Here is a 17,440-nt window from a genome sequence, read left to right as displayed (position 1 = left end):
TCGACTACATACCACTATGGGAGTCCCTGCCAGCGTATTCAGCGCTCCACCCAACCCTATGTAAATGTCCCCTTAATCCTTTTAACCCACCCCAACAGTGTGGAGAAGCTAAGGGAGCAGGAGAGAGCCCAGGGCGAGAACGACATTGTACGCTTCCACCCTGCTGAGATCCAATTGAAGAAACAAGTGCTCGGTACAAAGTGAATCTCCTCGGCTCCCTGTGACATTAATACATGACTAGTCTTTAAAAGATGACTGTGATCCAGGGCGTATAAATCAAAGAAATATTATCCTGACTAAGGGGGCGCAGCGGAAGAGGAGGCTAATTTTAACAACAGTTTATATTTAAACTGAGATTTACTGCTCCCAGGGTGAGTCATCTAATCTACAGGTGCAGCAACCGACAAATTTAGTCAGTCTGATTTCACTGCTGTTTAATTGACTTCAAATGAATTAGACTAGTGCAGTGATTGTTCTAAACCTGGCTGTTTGGAATGGGCTGTTTGCTTGTCCTGTGTTGATGCTGCCGAGCAACTTCACAATTATTCCTTTTCAATTGTGAGTCTTCCTCAAACAGTTCTACAATATTCTTTTTTTATAAACAGTCTGGTGCAGAGTGAAGTGAGAAAAATATGTGTTTATCCTTTCTGGTATATCTGCAACAAAGTGTTTTTCTTCAAATTAAACTGAATTTGCTTTGCAAGATCTCAACTTTTCAAAAGAAAAGCTCTACAATTCATCTTGTTACAAAGCACTACAGCGGTAAAATGAACAGTGTGCTTTTGCTTTGAAGAGAACGGCTGAGGTGGAAGTGATTCTAAGAATGCTGGTGCCATGACAGAGATCAGAAACCACGAGACACATGAATTTCGATGTCAGTCCAATATGGTTCAAATTCAACTATTCAAATTATCAGAATGAGCTGGTGGGCCACATATGACCGATGGCTGGCAAGTTTTGGCACGCTGCCGACAGCTGCTGTAGTTTATCCGAGGAAGTTAGGGAAGACGTGTAAATCAGTCCTAGAATTGGTGAATAGATTTAAGCTAATTACATTCATTGTCTTTTTAGGATAGAGCACAGCTAAGGCCCAGTGTAACATACATACAGTATATGGGTCACCTGATCATGCTGTTTTGCTCCCAGCTTCAGTTAATCAACAGATCTCCAGCTTTCAATGTTTTTATCCACATGGTTCCACATACCTGCTTTTTAGTGTTAATAAAGCTTTTTGACAACAGCATTTACCTCATCATCCAACCACAGATAATTCAGATTGGTGTGTGTGTGTGTATGTTTTTTCGTGTGTGACAGATGTTAGTGTGGGTCAGTGGATGATAATATGCAACAATATGTTTACTTATAGATTTGCAGCATGTGAGGCGATTGGGGTCATTGTTTCTTAAGAGTCTGAACAGGACGAGGATAAGACAGCTGGTCTTGACAACATGTTTTGATTCTCATCCAGTGAGAAAAAGAGTCTTGATTGAAGAGAAGTGGAGTGATGCTCTGAACGTTATCAGCAGTTGCATGTTTTACAGTAGGCTAAATATAAATGTGCATTTCAGGGAGAAATGACATTGAAGTGACAATGACGGTGGCAGATTTTAGTGTTGATTTTTGACGCTTGTTCCCAGCGCTGGAGATAAACTGCTGTGGGTAGCTGATAGCACAGAGATTAAAACCCCTCACAGTATATGTCACCACAGCTTCTGACTCTGGCTGCAGTTGCCTCTGTTGGCTTTATCACTGCGCTGCAATGTGGGCCCGAGCAGATGTGGAACGTTCCCATTTCAGAGGCAGTGTTCAAGGTCTTTTCGTGTCAAAGCATTTCTTGTTTGAGGGGGAAGAAAAGCTTTGGCAGTACACGAGTCGGCTGTCGAAGTGAAGTCCAGCTCCAGGACTGTTAAACACAGATTTTCTCCCATTGACTAGGGTTTACATTCTCCACTTCATTTACACCCACAAATAACTCAAAAGCTACATGTCAGCTCTTCTTTTATTGCCAATTAAAAATGGTTGAAATGGTTGACAGGGTATGCGTTGATGTTCACACTTGAACAAATTTGTTTTTGTATCAAATGTGTCTGCCTCAAAAAGACAAAAAGACAATTTAAGCCTTGCAACTCATTTATACGAAAAACTAAGAAAATAAGTTCTCTCAAAACACTTGTAACACTGGATAAACACTGGTATCCACATGGTCTCAAACAAAAGGAGTGGGGGCTGAACACACTCAGCTCTTACATAACCGCCCCTTCTATACTTCTCCCCTGTGAACAGACAGGTGAATCTCTCCACCTCACAATGACCTCACAGAATAAGCACTGAAGCGTTCAAGCATGAGATTCTTTAATAGACAGACTATGTTAGATCACACTGGAATAATTACTTAAGCAGTCAGTGTTGAAAAGATAAGAGATAATGGTTATATGCAGGATGCAGATCATTTCATTCAGCCGATTCAGTGGTTTACAAATTATACACAATGAATCACTGAGGAAATAATTCACTGTGTTAATGTGTGGCTGTCTGCAGCTGTGTGAGTGGTGTCTAATACTGTAAATATATAAATCTACGGTTATTTTTTGAAAAAATATATATTTAAAAAAAAAATTTTTGACAATAAGACAGAATGCAGACAGGTCTTACATGTAAAAAAGCAGAACCTTAAAGCAGGATGTGTGTCTGTGCACAACAAAACTGAAATTTCACAAGGAGCAAGATCAGCAGTGTGAGCCTGTGTTATTTTAATGATCCTTGCTGCCATAGACAGAGGGGATGTAGCTCAGTGGTAGAGCGCATGCTTCGCATGTATGAGGTCCTGGGTTCAATCCCCAGCATCTCCAATTGTATTGCACACTGCAGGGATGAGGTGGTAGGTTGATCCTTATGGGGCCAACTAAAGAGTCTGAAGAGCAGATTTGTCTATGTACAAATCTTGCAAATCCATGGATCTGATAGGCTGAGACTTGCATTAACTTTTCATCAGTACACTAGGTAAAAGCAGAGTTGCAGCCTTGCTCCACCTCCAAGCTGGACATATTCTGTAATTGTCTCCACTACTAATTAACTTTGGACTGGTGCCACAAACTAATCATCATTTCTGATGCTTAGAATCTGTGCTGATTAAGCATTAGCATACAAGTACAGGGGATGTAGCTCAGTGGTAGAGCGCATGCTTCGCATGTATGACGTCCTGGGTTCAATCCCCAGCATCTCCATTACTCATTTGCTGATGAGTCTGATGCTGCATAATGTTCCATGTTGTTGTGATTGACATCCTTCACATTGCAGCTGTTGAATTCTCAATCTACCAAATCATAAAGATGTACACTAAAATTCACAATGTACATTGTCATGTTCATGAAATCATTGTGAGAAGACTTTTGCTTTGTGACATAGAGGAAGTTGTCATTAGAAGATAGTAAACAGTACAGCAACAATACTCAGACTGCTGTGGCATTCAACTCATGACTGAATAATATTTAAGGAGAATAAATTTGCAAAGAAAAGATTCTCCACACCCTGAGTAGCAGCCTGGACTGTCTTCTGCTATTGTAGGACCATCCACCTCAAGGTTAGACATATTCAATCTGCTCACCACAGATCATTATCATGGCCTTTCTGTCAGCTGCAACCAGTCGTACAATGATCCTCTGACCTCTCTCTTCTCTCCTTAGAGTTGCTCCTCACATTCTGAGTGAACCTACAATTATGCCACAGTCAAAGTCAATGAGATTTGAATTCAATTGACTGATTGCATAACTGCACTAATAAGTCAAGGCACGAGTTAAGTGTACAATGAATGCAGTGACAGATAGATTAAGTAGATGTTCAAGGCTGTTTTTTGTAAACCCCAAAATTTTTTAAAGCATTTGCATTCTCCTCCACATTAACTAAACCTGAAAGAACAGAAATAATGGATTTCAGCAGCTTTAAAAGAAGACAACCCTGACATAGTGTCTTTAAAATCAAGATGAAGAATATCCATACGACGGCTATTCCCCATGTTAAGGTTTCGTTCAAAATGAAAAGAGCAGCTTTTCAGAGGGGATGTAGCTCAGTGGTAGAGCGCATGCTTCGCTTGTATGAGGGCCTGGGTTCAATTCCCAGGATCTCCAAATCTTATTTACAATGAAGAAAAGCACTCATTTATTCAACTTAGTTCTATGCTCACCTTACCATCACATTTCCAGTGGTTTTTTCACTTAAATCCTTGCATTTCTTTATAGAGAAAATGAATGAAAAGGAATGGGAGTCTTTCTTCAGAAGGCAAACATCCACATACATTTTAGGCTCTGATAGCCTTCAACATGTTAAGATTAACACTATCACAGTTTTTTGGGGGGGATGTTATAATCATCATGTCCTTTTATCACAAGACATGTGCTTATCTCCATCATTCGCCCTTTTCTTTTTTCGACACCAGGCCACTCCTTAAGCAAACAGAAAACAGGAGGGTGAGATGAAGGAGGTTAAGAGAAGGAAGGGTTGAGAAAGCAGGGAGCATGGAGTGGGGGTGGAATAAGAAGTAGACATAAAGAGAAGGGGGTAAATTGGTTCTTGGCAAGCAGGCAGATAGAGATGGGAAATGCTTGGATGGAGGACTAATGAAATGTTGGTCTGAGAACACATCATGTCAATTAATAAAGGGCATGCTTCAATAATCAGCACATGAATATGGATTAATAATTTCATCAGGAGGGAAAACAGGTTTGCGGAGGGATGGCTGAAGCCAGCTGGGCGTCTGCTCACAGAACAGCAGTGCCTTCATTTTAAGGTTTCACAACTGGGGATAGAGGCAAGGAAATCAGTGGGAATTAAAAGGGGGAGAGAAGGAGTGACAGGAGGACAGGAGGGAGGAGGACGAGAGTGGCGTTTTTCCCTCCCAAGCATCTGCTAACTGATTAGCAAGAGCGGAGACGAGATGAGTGGAGAGGACTGTGTGAGCATTTTTTAAAAGAAGTGGTAAAGTGGGTAGAGAGCAAATAAATCATAGGTTCTTTAATACTGTATGAGATTAGAGGATAAATTATGGAACCTTGAGTCTCTTTTAAGTAAAAAGAGTTCATCCCTTATGAGGAGAGGGATTAAGAACCCTGGTTAACATCTCTCCTTCGACTGGATGTACATCAGAGGGAGAAGCATTTGCTGTGTGGTCCAAAATTCAGCTTATCATATAGTTTGTATTGTATATATATTATAAGCGGGGTATATATAGATATATAACAGCAGTTGATAAGATGCAGGCAGGTACAGCGTACATGGAACGTCACACATGGCTGCCATAGTTGGGGAATGCTTGACTAAAACTTCCCGGAGCCACTGATGTTTGCGATACAATTGCCTCTCCTGCATTGTGTGTCAGTTCATCTCCAGTGAGAGTGAGAATGAAAAGACAACGTCACAAAAATGTCCTTTTCTTTTGTTTTTCTTCTGAGTGGGTGAACAGGTAGATTCTCAGGGGGTAAATTGAATCTGACAGACTTGTTTGCTGGTGTTCCCCCTTGGGCAAAAACAAGTGGAGGCCGATCGGTTAGGGAGAAAGCTGGGGGGGGGGGGGAACGTTCTAAAAAATCACCCGTAAATGTCAGAAAATATTACATCACTTTAGCCACTCATTCTCTCTTTTGAACATCTCCATCACATAAACTATCGTAGGTGAAAGAACTGTGAAGTAGTCACTCTGGAACAAAGTCATCGGTGCTTTTACACAGGCAACTTTCACCATGTACTGGAAAGCACTTGACTGTCTAAATTATCCTTGAGAGTATTGAGTTGAAAAGTCCTAAATCCAAAATGTTGCACTACTTCAATTCAAAAGCAGCCATAAATTAAATATATCAATAACAATAACTTGGTATCATAAAAGCAAACAAACTGAAATGATTTGTTCATATACGAGTGGGCCTAAAATATAAAAAACAATTGAACAATTAAACACTCTGTAGTAACTGATAGAATGCAGAGATGGTTTGATGGGATAAACTAATCAAATCAGTATCTAATCTATTTCCCCAAATAATTTCCATTTACAGCTAGAGTTAATGATTTCTTGTCACCATGTCATTCATTTTTCTACTCCTATTATATTATTGTATCTATATGTGTAAATTGGCAGCTAATTTGCTCCTGGGCACCACTCATTCAGTCTACCTTTCATCAATACACTCTTCTTTATCCCAGCTTCCCTTCCTGTTCATGTCCTCATCCCTTCCTCCATCTCTCCTCCAAACACTCCCGAGCTCCTTTGAGCTCCCTCCACTCCCCGAAGACAGACAGATAGGCAAGAAGGCTTTGGGGGGGGGGGGATGGGGTGATGGTGGTGCGAATGGGGGGGATGGAGGAGAGGGTGTAAAGAATAGTGTTCCCAGAATGTCAACACCCACACATGTGCTCATCAACCTACATACATGCATCTCCACACACACACACACACACACACACACACACACACACACACACACACACACGCACACACACAGAGACACACACACACACACACAGTGGAGAACAAGCACTATAACCAGCCCTACCTCCTGGCACACACACCAGCTCTCACACGCAACGGCTGCCAGTCTTTTCACCCAGACCCCCACCCTGAGGACCCTCTGTGGTTTAATCTGTGTAATTATATTTGCATAAGGCTGTCCTGTTTCAGCTAACACACACACACACACACACACACATACACCCCTGACAAGTTTTAATAGGCAGGATAATTGAATATGGTCCCTCACTAGTGCCCTGAAGGCTCTTTCTGTATATTTTGAGGAGGATCACAGCTCCATATGTTTACTTAGACAAATGGGAGTGCAGTGCACTCACTCAGCTGTTAATCAGATTTCAAACTGTAATAGATGTGAATGGAGCAAATAGGGTCATCCGTATAGATGACTGGGAGAGGTAAGAGCTTGTGTGGCATTAAGTGAAACACGGGAATCACCTTGTATCATATGAGCCAAGTCACAAAGTTGTTGCTGTGCCTTTTTTCCATGAATGAAACAAAACTGCTTTAAATTATGATAATATAAATGAACAGAATAACAGGGGGAAGGCTTGAAAAAGACATTTTCCCAAGAGTAATTTCTTCTCAACTAATCGATACCAGGTTACAGCTTCTTATGTGAGACTGAATTTATGCTCCTTGTCCAGAATGACCAGCATCGGGAGCAACATAATTATTAGAAATGCTCAGCCCCGTGAGTAAGCTACATACGTACCTACGACGTGGCTCTAATGCAGAGCCATGTAGCAGCCTTTAACCTAAACCCAATTTTCATGTCTTTGGACCATGGAGGGGAGCTTGACTAACTGGAGAAAAAAAACACACAGACACGGAGAGAGAATATGCAATGTCCACACAGAACCAGGTTTCGAACCAAGAACCTGACCTGTGCGGCGACAGCGCAAATGTTTCTCATGTCACGAGGGGGACCAGAACCACAGATTGGGGAACTTGGCTCCAGATGCTCATAACACAGTGAACTCTTTCAGTGTTACGGATCTTACTGGCTCAAAGGCAATAATGCACATTCAAATCATGTTAGCATCATTCCTCACACATCACTGGTGTCCATGGCACACTACTGGTGCATCTACTCAGCTTTCTAATGGAGTAATATGGGGCCAGTAATATATAGAAGCTAGAAAGGTTTCATTTCATTCGGTGAAATACCTCAAAAACATCTAGAAATTTGTCTTTAAAATGATAAAATTTTCTAACATCAAAATGATGAAACACTTTGTTAACAATGATGTTATCAAACAGAATGATTGAATGATGATAAAACCAATTTTTCTGAGCCTCAGTTATTTTAAAATTATCTGAATTTGCGAGACACCACCGGTGGCCATGGTGCTGCCACAGCTGCAGTTTTACATTATACACTGCACTGTTGCATTTTTTAGGCTTTTCTTTTTCTTTCTTTCTTTTGTGCCTGTTAACCACATCTCCCTTCCCCCTCTCTCTCTCACTCGCTTTCTCTCTCTCTTTCATTTATGAACTCGCCTCACCTACGCGATCCATCCCTCTCCCCACCTCCCCCTCCACCTCCTCATTTTTCCGCACAAACCAAACCCTTCGCCTAAAACTGAAATCAGATTTTCCTTCTCTCTCTCTCTCTCTCTGTGGAAGAGGGTCTCTGGGTCTTTTGTTCATCCACCCGCTGATGTGGCCTCCTCGCGTTGCCATGGCAACCGGGTGTACACATACTGTTGCTCCAGGAGAGAAAGCGAGATGGAGAGGAGAATGGGATGTAGAGGGATGAGAGAGGGACGTGGAGGTTGAGAGGGATGATATTGAGTCCGAATCAGCGGGTAAGGACATAGAACACAAGAAGAATAAAAAAGTGTCTGAAAGATGAAACAAAAAGAAAAAAAGAGGAAGAGACGACAAAGAGATATAGAAATGAATGAAAGTCTTACTGTTAACACAGCAGTATTCTATCCAGTTCAGTGTATTCTCCTGAATGAAATGACTCTCTGACACCGACGCCAAAACATATCTATAAACGTCTCTATAAAAAAAATTGCCAGGAGATAATTTAATTTATTTCAGATGCACAGAAGTCTGCATATAGGACTCATAACTGACTCATAATTATAAGCTGAACAGACAGACAAAATTGCATTATTATATTATTGTTCTCTCTTATTCTTATATTGCCTGTTTTCCAGTGGATTTCACTTTAAAATAAAAAAGGAAGATGAAACACCATTAAAAAAATAGGACAAAATAGATGGGATGGGAAGACCTTAAAAGACTTTGAATCAGGGATGAGAGAGTAAAAGCTGATCAAAAAAATGGATGGAGAAACAGAAACGAGACACAATAAATTTCAGCATCTTCGACTGTTTGCTATATTAGAGGCCCTGTAGGAATCCAAACCCTGCAGACAAGCAACCATCTGCCATCCTGGCTCCGTTCCAATGCTGCTCTGTGGAGCCAAGATGGCGACCAAGCACACACATTCATGTAAATTATGTCTGAAACTCTCTGATTTATCATATACCAACAAATACTGCATATCTGTAAAGGTTTTGGCTGTAAAGGTTTTTATAGATGGAGACAGAAATTAAATGAATAATAAAATACTGGCATATGTGAACAGAGAAGGACTAATTATATATTTGAAAAGATTAAATTTAAATGTATATACTGCAAATCTGAATTTACAGAATATCTGCCAAATAGGAAGAACTGGGAAACTTTTCTAATCTATTTTGATCATTGCACCTAAATGCAACGGCAAAATTAAAACTACGTTCTAACGAATAGTCTATAGCTCCTTTTTAATTACTAAACTAAGCTGTTGGTGTAATACTGCAGTGTGATACTTTACTTTAGATGTCACTGTCAGTGATGCCGGGCCTTGCAGCCACTTTGTCACCATTTTGCTGACACTTCTGTGGTTCTTTTCACCAAATGTGAGATGTTGTTGTACTGTAGCTGTAAGAAATTACTGATTCCATAAACTCAGTTACTCAACGAGGGGCTAAACATGGAGAACACGCCTTATGATTGTGCTCAGAGCAATAAAGTCTGAACAATATTGCATGGTGCTGCATTCGGCTCCACTGCTGGAATACCAGGAATATAAAATATGATTTTTAAAAAAGCTTTAAATAGGAAGAATGTAGATACATTAGTGGTATATTGAATTTTCCTAACATCAGCACAAGCCAAAGCATCTCATTCTCCCCCTAATAGCTGGTTGCAGTATGGGTCATAAACCTTGCCTCGTCCATGTTAGTGGATGGGACATGGACCAAACTAACACCTAAAAATAGAATTAACTCAAAGATGGTCAATTTCTGACTTCCAGACTATGCCTATTGTCGATTACGGAACAATTTGACTGTCATAAAGTCGCACAACCCACCGGAGGACACTGCGAGACCGTAGATTCCCAGCTGGCCCCACAAGCATCGGAGACGGTGGAGGGAGAGAAAGCAGAAGCAAGGATAAGGGTCTGGCCTACTTGGCAACCAAACAAACCTCCGCTACAAAGCATTTCTGTCACAAATGCCAGATCCATCCCGCATGAAATGGACACATTCAGGCTTCAAGACCATATTGTAAAAGCAGAGTGAAAAGTGCAGACCACTCATCATTTATCTATCCCTTTGCAAAACCCAAGTTACAAAGTTCTTTGGGGAGAAATTGTCAAAGAGGAAGATTAAAGAGCAGCTCATATTTGGGAATCAACTAAAGTATGAGATGTTTTCTGTCCAGCAAACTTTTTACCCAATGACGAATGAGGACACGAGGTGAGCGTTAGCACTAGTGACGTTTCTGTGCAGCTGCAACATGAGCTGGTGCCCACTGACTGGAGTCACTGGTTGTCTGTATGCGTATCGGGTGACCTGCTTATATGTCGACCGATTGGCTGAGCTTAAAGCTGATAAAGGAATGATGATGAAGAGAGGTTGGAGGGAGAGAGATAGACGAGCGATCAGTGTCAAAGTGATTAACTATGGCAAGTGCACATACATTCACACTCACACACACACACACACACACACACACACACACACACACACACACACACACACAAAAACGGGAAAGGGATCATGACATGACGCTCTGATCTCAAGCTAATGCTGGATGCAGACTCACTGGCATCAATCCATCTAACACAGACACACACACACACACACACACACACACACACACACACACACTGGCAGTTCTCCATTATATTAATCGCAATTCCCTCGCATGCATAAACATACCCACTTGCTCAGAGGACACCAGAATATAATGCCACTAAAAATGAAACTGTACCCAAAATAATTCTCTGGGATCACGTCCTTTATAGCTTCATTTTCCGAAGAAGATACGGTTTGACTGCTGCTGAAATTCATTGTTTGAAAAGCTGGGGGATGAACTGCATAGCTGAAAAAGCTGAAGGATGAGGGAGTATACGAACAAGTACGGTAGATAGAGACAATGGGAGAGTTACAAGTAGAAGGACGGAAGGACAAAAGGAAAAAAGGAATGAATACCAATTTGCTGGAGTGCACTGAGAATATTTGTATTCTTATTTTACGTTTTTGTTTAGTTATATTTTTAAGAATATATATAATTTTTTTTATACAAACTACATATTTAGTTATGGTTGTGAAAGATAATGGCGACAATGGCTTCAGAGCTGTTAAAGTGATGGAGAAATTCCTTCATGGAAACTATAGCACTATAGTTTGTAAATACATTTTTACAAAGGTCAAAATATTAGAATAAAATATTTTAAAGAATTAATGATATACAAAACATGCTATTATTCAGCTCTTCTATACAGTATTATATACAGTACTGTATAAATTACAGTATAATATCTTGCTGTCGGAGGGATTATATGAGACCCATGTTCAGTGTCTATATAATTACAGATTACATGTGATTACACAACACACACAGAGCCATGTGTGGCTGTATAATCCGAGCATCATTCCTTTGACATGTGGTGGAAGTCAGCATATTTCAGTTGTTTGTCTTAACACTGACACTGACACAGATTAATACAGAGCACTTAATCACCTTAACAAAGTGTGTGTGTGTGTGTGTGTGTGTGTGTGTGTGTGTGTGTGTGTGTGTGTGTGTGTTTGTGTGTGCGTGCGTGTGTGCGTGTGTGTGTGTGGTGTAAAGCTGTAGTCAATTCATAAGCAAAAATAAATTAAGAAAGGTCAGTCTCGGGTCAAATGCTGTATGTTTGCTGTGCATCTGTGTGTGTGTGTGTGTGTGTGTGTGTGTGTGTGTGTGTTGGCATGCATGCACAAGTGTACGTGTGATTAAGAGAGGGAGATACAGCACTGCAGATTACACACGAGATGACAGTGTGCAAACATATAATATCTGTCCATGTCTCAGCTGGTGTCATGTGGGAGAAAGCTGAGGGGGGGGTTGGACGCCTCAGAGGGGGTTGTCACATTCAATGAAGATGCTGTCAATAACATGTGTGTTTGTGTGTGTGTGTGTGTGTGTGTGTGTGTGTGTGTGTGTTTGTGTGTGTGCGTGATGAAGTAAGGGGTCTATAATCTGTAGGATTAGAGACTGAGATTAAAATCAGCAGCAGATGAATGTATGTGTGTGAGGTCATGTGCTTTTATTAATGATATCCAAGATGACATGTGAGGATTCGTTGGTATACAGAGAGTCTTTAGTGATGAGAAACGCAAAGAGACTGAACCGTAATAGGGACATTAGGGGATTTTCATTTTCACTTAGAGCAGAGGAAGTCTAAAAAATTATTTTAAATAAATTATCAAATATGTGGCTGCGATCCCTCATGACCCATGAGGAACAAGGGGAGCAGATAATGGATGTACGGATGGATATTATAAAATATTTGAGTGGTTCCCCTTGGATTCACTGAAATTTGTTGAAAGCACAAACTTGTTGTAAATGGAGCTTTTCAGATGCAGACCATCTGTTCAGTCGGAGCTATGTGTTAATGAAGTTGGATTAATTTGCATAATCACAAATACGACAACATTAATGAATGTCCGAATCTCTTTCACTCATCTCGCACATGCCACTTGGGAGTCAGTGCCGACAATTATTTCACGGGGAGTGTTAGTCGTAACCCAAATTCACACGCTTTTACAATAAACCATTCTTTGTTTGCATTTCTTTCACAAGAAGAAAAAGCAGATTAGAATTTAACCATTTTTATACAGGTAAAAATGAGAAAGTAATTTTCTCTTACAAATTTCTTCATGTCAGCCTTTGCCAAACACAGCCACGGACACACAAGCTTGGACACACACAGTGCCTCTATTCTTCTATTTTGACCTTTAAATACACTGTCATTTTTTTTTTACATATATTTGTTGAGACAAACAAAACCTGAAATGCCTACAGGCTCCTGTTCACAATGTCACAATCAATGCTTTCTGGCATTTCAGTTTTAGGGGTTGGGAGGGGGGCTGATTGTGTGTGTACAAGTGTGCAGGAGTGTGCACGTGCATTTTATTGTGTACCGATTTTTTCCAAACTGCAGCTCTGACTAGCACCTGCTTTCTTAAAATACACTTTTCAAAGCAGCATACGCGGTCACACAGCGGCCTCGCTGTCACATTTTTATTTTACACCTGTAATTTAGACAGGGAGGATTCTTAGCATAATTATTTCTATCCTTGTAAAAAATGTGAATTATACAGCTAAAGGTAATGTGTATAAAACCATTTTATCACGCTGAAGAGCCATCCAATAATCAAGGCTACATCTAATCTAGCTATCCCAAATCATGAAGGGCAGTGGCTGCAAATAGTGAAAGTATACAGTAGCATTTAAACGACTGAAACTGTAGAAATACAGATTAATATTACAAATCATTAAAATATATTTATAGAATCCTCAATAACTGCTGTACCTTTGCTGTCAACCGGGTACAAAGGAGGTTAATTGTTGACACATAAAAATTGTGCATACACGACCTATTGGAAAATTGAACAGGAATTTTAACGAGTCAATACAGAGTAAAGCACTCCAGAGCGACACAGTCAGGATCAACAATAGGTTGCTCTACAGCGTCCTGTGGATAGAATGCATCTGAACGAGCGTCTTGAGTGTGGACGAACTGTCCTGTCAAAACACATCAACACACATTTTTCCTCTCAGCGGCTTCTGTCTGTAGTTTGTGTGCACACTGACAACCTGTTGATTCATTCACTTGTTTGCCTCAAACCCGAAATGTGGAAACACAATTGCCCCTAATAACGGCAGCATGATGAATGTCTGTCTGCAGCACTACAAAGACCACTTCAATCAGGAGACAACAACGTCACCATCCCCTCTGCCATTGTGGGATCAGGCCTGCAGTTTGTTGACAGTGACAGTGATTGTTGATTGTTGAAGTGTCAGACCAATAAAGGAGATGACGAGGATGACGACAGCGTCCTCCAGATGTGATCGTCTGTGTCCTATGCATCTGTTAATTCAGCGTGGGTTCCCGAACAGGAAGTCAAGGATCTGTCTGATTGGCCTTTTCTGGTATTGTCACATGAAGACATAGCTGCACGACTCAGTTGTCCCATTTCAAAGACTCCTTCAAACATGGCAGACTTATATATCATTTGTAGACTCTTTTTATTCCTCCTTCTATTGCCCAAGAACATAAAGTAATGAATAACTGTGTAATTTAGTCTATTTATTTAAAGATTAATGATTAATTCGTACAATTTACCCAGACCATGAAAATGTATTAAAATACCAAAGTTAAGCATATATTTAAAATCGAAGGTTGAGAGATTTTCCAGGACAGGAAACCTTACCTTGGAATATGTAAAAAATCGGGTTTCTACATCACAAACCTGCCCGCCCTTTGTCGGTAACAGTCCTTTTGTCCTCAGAGTCACGGTCGGGTGACCAGTAGAAAGGTTGGGATATGCTCTGGGGTTGAGTGCACCGATTAGACAGAGGTCATAGTCGCGTTGCTCACATTGCATTGCCTCCCTTGTTGTTTTCATGTGTCCTGCAGCGTTACTGGCTCCTATTTTCTTTTCCTAGTGATGATGTATAAATGTAAACTGGGCTCTACAGTATTGGGTCCAAATATGAATCCATCTGGTTGGACTGACCCTGGTTTTTAAGGGCATTAGGTTCCCTGTACATATGCAGCTGATTCAGGTGCTTTTTGAGGACAACACAACACCGCCATTTTGGCTTAAATGAGGAACTGAATTTCTCATATTTCCTGTAATTTATTACATTGAAGTATTGTTTATGTTGTTTGCACTTTACCTTTGTAACTACACAATATATCTGTAGTATTTTGATGTTCCATTATCCAATAGATCTAACAACATCCATCGATCCAATAACAGTTGAAGGCTTGTTGTAGATCGACAATACACTCTGTGTCTGCACTCAGATAAATCTGTACGCTCAATATGTTGGTCAGCCTTTAAAATAAATATTATAGCTAGCCACCTAAGATATGATTTGATTGGTCAAACATTAAAACAAAATTGTAAACAAAAAAAAGTAAAGCCTAATAATGTAATTACAATCTGGGCTCAGAAAATGTTTTACTAATGATTGAAGGAGAAAAGTAAGGGTGAAGCAAATATGTAAACTGTCCGGGTACAGTGTTCCAAGACTTAATCTGTTTACAATGTGAAACACCACCTAATGCTGGTAAGAATGCACAAAGCCATGTAAAGGCTCAAACTTCATCCAAACAACATCACACACATAACAAGTGGCTCTAACGTATCAGTGCATCTGACACAAACAAGGACATTTCAACTAATGTCCTCTGTCTAGACAGTTGTACAATCACATCAAAACACATTGACACAATGATTCACTGCAGCATTAAAGCCAGAACGTCTCATAACAATGGGATTAACGGCATTAATGGCCCTGTTCAAAAACAACCCTTACATCCCTTTCTTTAATCCTCTTCCTCGATTTCCCCAAAACACTTCGCAAATAATCATCTTAAGTGATAAGACTGGGGCTTCTCATTCAAGTTCACTATCAAAGACTGTGATTCATGTTCCTTTCAATAAAAACATACTTCAGTAATTATGGTACATGATTATAGGAGTTACAAATTAGACGTGCGATTTGGCAAGCCAGCTCCATTTCATCTGCGCTTGATCTTCTACAACAAAGGTTTCACTGTTCTTACATCAGTCGGCCAGAACTGTGACACGTTGATCATACTTTTTTCAATTGAATCAAACAATGGCATGTGATCCATCGGAAGCTATGACCTTTTGTTTGAACATTAAAAAGTCTCCCTCTAATCCTGCTCTCCGTCCCAATTGTATCTGTCGTTGCGCTCAAATTGGATCAATGGGGTTTGGTTTAATTCACAGACAGTTCGGTCAATATCTGTAACTAATGCTAATTTAGATGTAAATAAAACCCTTCTAATAACACAGGCACAGTCAAGGTCAGGTGAGGACAAAGGGCAGTTGCCCTTGAAACAGGGCAATGGAGAGCCAACAAGGAAACGACAGGACAAGTAAGTGGTGCTTAACATGTTGAATACAGTTTAATTATTAATTTAGTGTAGTAGACTGTTAATTAAAAAAAAAAAACAGGACACACACACGTAAATATATCCTCTTGGGACATGAGTGACAGCCGTGACGGAAATTTCACTTTGGAAAGCAAACATGGTCCTTCTCTTTAAATTAACATTGGGGGAGGTGGGAAATTATATTCACTGTAATTCAATTAGTAGATTCAAGCTTAACCATAGTGAACTTATTGGAAGTGGTGTGCAATAGACATGAGCTGTGTCTAAATTCAGTTGCCCCCTCCTTCAGGGGCTGCATTTGAAAACCGATTGCATTAGAGATGCATGACAAGACTGTCACATTTTGAAGGCTGCTTCAAATACAGGCCAATAAATACGCCCTTGCATCGCGGAGCAATGAAGGCTCCAACGGGTGGATCGTTCTCAGGTCAACATATCCCAGGATTCATTGTGTGCTAGTGCAGTACTCGAACAAACACCTTTTATTTTCATTTTCATTTTGGTGTCATTGTGTTTCCATTTATCAGATTCCGTACAAAAGCCAAACTTTACAACATCCGCACTGGATTAAAGTCACTGACCAACACAATGACTGTTAAAATCACCCCCACCTCCCTTAGACAAATACATCCAGTGTGAATGAGGCTTAAGTGGCACTTGTGCATAATAGGCACCTAATTTGCTATTTTTTGCACTTTTCTATGGACGTCCTACCAACAGAAGAAACGTTGCATAAAATTTACCCAAAGAACTGCGACAGTAAATAAGACTGTATGTCTCCCTGCAGCAGGACACAGACCTGTTGGCTGCATTGGACATTTCTTATTGGTCCTGTCGATCTCAAATACAACACATTGCCCATGAAGTGATTTACATTCTAAATGCTCTGCCAGCCAATCACCCACGAGCCATTTGCCCAAGTACCCCCCGCTCTAGGAGGATAGATGTTGGTACCACAGGGACCTTTGTGGTCACATTAATGGATTAGCTGGCAGGACAACAGCTAAGACTCACCACATTGCATTTTGGAATAAATCACTTCAATCCATTTAACAACAGTGATGTCTGAGGTGACTGATTGTGAGTGTGTGTGTGTGTGTATGTGTGTGTCTGTGCGGGAGGAGTTGGAGCGGGGGTGTCAAGGCTCCAGCCGCCACTCGTGACCTTAAAACACGAGTTTAATCCCAAAGGAGGAGGCCCTGGTGTCCCGACGCTGCACCCTCCGACACACCACACACACAAGCAGACACACAGCTGGCCAGTCATGAGACACACTCCCTATGGTGTGGGAACAAGCCTTCTAGACAGGAGAAGGCTAAGGAGGGAGTGGGTATCTCTAACTTTGTGTATTTGTGTATTTGTGATTTTCCTGTGTGTGTGCCTCTGTTGCTTGCTCAGGCACCTGCAAGTGTTTGATCGCATGCAATTTCTTGTTGTGT

General features: G+C 40.7%; 3 non-coding genes across 3 annotated transcripts; all 3 read left to right on the top strand.

Annotated features, from left to right (window-relative positions):
• Nucleotides 1-2,777: 2,777 nt before the first annotated feature.
• On the top strand, nucleotides 2,778-2,849 carry trnaa-cgc (transfer RNA alanine (anticodon CGC)). The gene has a single exon. It is a non-coding gene; the product is annotated as a tRNA-Ala (tRNA).
• Nucleotides 2,850-3,152: 303 nt separating this feature from the next.
• On the top strand, nucleotides 3,153-3,224 carry trnaa-cgc (transfer RNA alanine (anticodon CGC)). The gene has a single exon. It is a non-coding gene; the product is annotated as a tRNA-Ala (tRNA).
• Nucleotides 3,225-4,052: 828 nt separating this feature from the next.
• Nucleotides 4,053-4,124, top strand: trnaa-cgc (transfer RNA alanine (anticodon CGC)). The gene has a single exon. It is a non-coding gene; the product is annotated as a tRNA-Ala (tRNA).
• The last annotated feature ends 13,316 nt before the right edge of the window (nucleotides 4,125-17,440 follow it).

The sequence above is a fragment of the Pleuronectes platessa genome, chromosome 23, assembly GCF_947347685.1.
Source record: "Pleuronectes platessa chromosome 23, fPlePla1.1, whole genome shotgun sequence".
NCBI classification, from domain to species: domain Eukaryota; kingdom Metazoa; phylum Chordata; class Actinopteri; order Pleuronectiformes; family Pleuronectidae; genus Pleuronectes; species Pleuronectes platessa.
The sequence above is the reverse complement of the archived record's forward strand: the minus strand, read 5'-3'. Positions and strand labels throughout refer to the sequence as shown.